This window comes from Psammomys obesus, unplaced genomic scaffold, assembly GCF_907164565.1.
Source record: "Psammomys obesus unplaced genomic scaffold, mPsaObe1.curated_primary_1811, whole genome shotgun sequence".
Classification (NCBI taxonomy): domain Eukaryota; kingdom Metazoa; phylum Chordata; class Mammalia; order Rodentia; family Muridae; genus Psammomys; species Psammomys obesus.
Window position 1 is genome coordinate 5,789,427 of NW_026586816.1, and position 3,097 is coordinate 5,792,523.

The window sequence follows — 3,097 nt, forward strand, 5'->3', positions numbered from 1 at the left end:
ATACACACCCACACACACCACACACATCACACACACACACACCACACACACACACACATACCCCCCCCACACCACACACACACACACACGCCACACACACACGCCACACACAGTGTATATTTCTGAGTTGTCCATTAAAAACTGGACTATTCCTCCAGAAGCATCCTATTTTCTATGGCTGTGTGTTCCATGGCTATCACTGAGCAGGTCTGTACCTGTCTATTTTTAACCTGACAGTAGTTTCTGGAGAAGAGAAACCTTAACTAAGAAAACGTAAATCTGCTGACCTGAACTTGAACTATGTATAGAACAAGGAGACAGGGGAGGGGGCTCTGGAATAATCATCCCCCAAGGACAGAATGAGAGTTGAGCCGGAAACACAATCTGAAGGAGATATTTCTAACCAAAGACAACAAAGCTGTTGGAGACAGTGAGCACACCATCACTGGAAGCATGAAGGGGAGCGGGAGACCCACTTTTAGGATCTCATACCAGACTCTCATCAGAAGCTTTTCTTGAGGCGTGGACCATATCTCATCTCCCTCCACTTAAAGCCTGAGGGTTTTATTTTGTGTGTATGTGTTTTGTTTTCTTTTGAATTAAGTTTGTTTGCATACTTTTGAGGCGACACTGAAGGCAAAGGCTGGTCCTTTGTATGTTAATGATATTGATAAACACATGATCAAGACTGAGTTTTAAAAATAAGAGAAGGATGACTGGGCGCAGACAGCTGTAATCCCAGCACTAGGGGAGGCGGAGGCAGGCGGATCCTTGTGAGTTGGAGGGCAGACTGGTCTATAAAGCAAGTCCGGGACAGCCAAGGCTACACAGAGAAGGCCTGTCTCGAAAAACCTAGAGAGAGGGAATAAAAACACATTCGGATTCTTTTGCCTTAAATCTAAGGGGCTCAGGATTAAGAGCACTGAATGTTCTTTCGGAGGACCTCAGTTCGATTCACAGCGCTCGAATGGCAGCCCACAACAACCAAGATCTGGCACCATGTGTGAAGCGGGGAAAACACCAGTACATATAAATAAAAATAAACTATTAAAAAAAAAAAGAATCCAGCAGGAGTTGGGGGAGGGAAACAATAATCAAAATATATTGTATGAAAAATAAATTTTACTAAAACGAAAAATCTAGAAAATATCATAGATACGTATTCTCCCAATCATGTTATTCTCCATTCCCAGTGCCCTAAAGTTTGCAGAGCCTTTTGAGGTTCCTAAGCTTTTAGAGCATAAGTCTATGTGATCTTTTTAAATAAAATAATGACCCAGTTTTCAGTGACTGAAATCCGGAAGAAGGGAGGGAGGGAGGCAGATAAGCAGGCTTTATCAATAGAATTGACTGGTTCTTGACTAAAATAAGGAATTTTGAATGAAGTTTTGGAGAGTCTTAAAGATGGAGGATAATTCTGTGGCTTCGTGGTTTTATTTTTATTCTTTCATTCACCACGCTCCTTCTTTCTAGCAAGTCTCCAATTTGTTAGCAGATAAAAATACATCTGCAGAGTTGCCCAGAAGCTGCGCCATCGCTCCGTAGCCAAGAAGCCTCATTTTCTTGTGCCGCTATAGACATATTTTCCTCTTCTAGTTCACCAGGATCAAAGTCCTTTTCGTTCTTACACCAGTTATCTCGGAGGAAACCCGGAATTCAGAGCTGATTCCCAGAAGGGTCAATCGTTGAGGGCGGATCGGTAGTCATGGTGCGTGCGCCTTGTCCCCCCTCCAGAGCCTCGCCGAGCTGCGCCCCCTCTCTGTGCGCCCCGAGACTACGCCAGCCAAGCCCAGAAATCCGTTACGAGGCTGCTGTATCCCTAAAGGCCATTCCAAGGCGGAAGAAGACAGGAGCAGCCTCTGTGTGGGCCGGGAGCGCATCTGGTCCTGTTACGCGCAGGTGAGGCTGGCGGTTCCGTGAACCGCAGACGCCTGAGCACCCCTGGCCAGACGCGCCCCGTCAACCTCCAGCATCTGCTCACCCCGCGAAGCCGGGTCCCCGCGGCGCTGGCTGTGCGGGTTGTAGCACAACAGAGCCGTGGTATAGGGGCAACAGGGTCCCCAAGTGAGCAGGCCACCCCTAGAAACTTTCACCAGACAGCCGCCCCACCCACCACAAACACAACGTCCCTCAGTAAGGACGGTAAACAGGGAAAATAAAAACAAAACCTCAGAGCTTTCCCGCAGCCTTCGCCGGCGGAGGAGGGGAGAGGTTGTATCAATTTTCAATCCCTGGCTTCCTGGATGGGTCCTTCTTTGCTGGCGAATCTGAGGGTCCAGGGGTTAGGAGACGCCGTAGAGAGGCCGAGGACAAGAAACCCGCTTTAAATCTGCGTTCACAGGACATGAGCTGGGCTTGGCTTTTGTCCTGATTGTGCGTTTATCTTGGGTGAAGCGACTCCTGGGGTGCAAGGTTTCGGGGTGGAAGCTGCTTTGGTAGAACAAGCCTCATTTTCTTAGTTTGAGTGGCACAGATCAAGTAAAGCGACGTGCTCCAAAGACGTGGGCTTTTTAGACTAATTACCGAGGGGTGTTCCAGGTGATCAGAGACTTAAGCTCCCACCGCCCCCCTTACCTGACAAGCGTCCGGAGGACCCTCCCACATCCGACCACCTAGATTTCTAAAAGCCTGGGAACAGTCCCACCAGGTCCGGAGTCAATTTCTGGCTTGTTTGACAGAGACAAATACACCTCGGGGGAGGGGGCCAGCTCGCGGGAGACCCCAGCTCGTAGTAGGGGTGCTCAGAGCAATGGACTTGGGGCACGTCTTAAAGACGTTATCCTATAAAGTGGACGTGATGAGGGTATAGGCAGAGGGCTGGCTTTTAAAACTGTCCTTCCTTTTGTAAAAAGAGGAGGGGGGACGAATCAGACGTTAAATTCTTTTGCAAACATTCATGCCTAAGGAAGGGCTGGATCAGGCAGCCCCGGCCGCCGGAACCGGTCGGACAGGTAGCGAGCTTGTTGACACCGTTATGTTGCAGGGCGCATGCTCACTCCCAAGTTTCCTGGTGCCTTTTCTATTCCACCTTATGAAACTTTTTCCCCGGCGTGGTCTCACGCGCGATTTAAGGCATAGGTGTCGCCGAGCCCGGAGG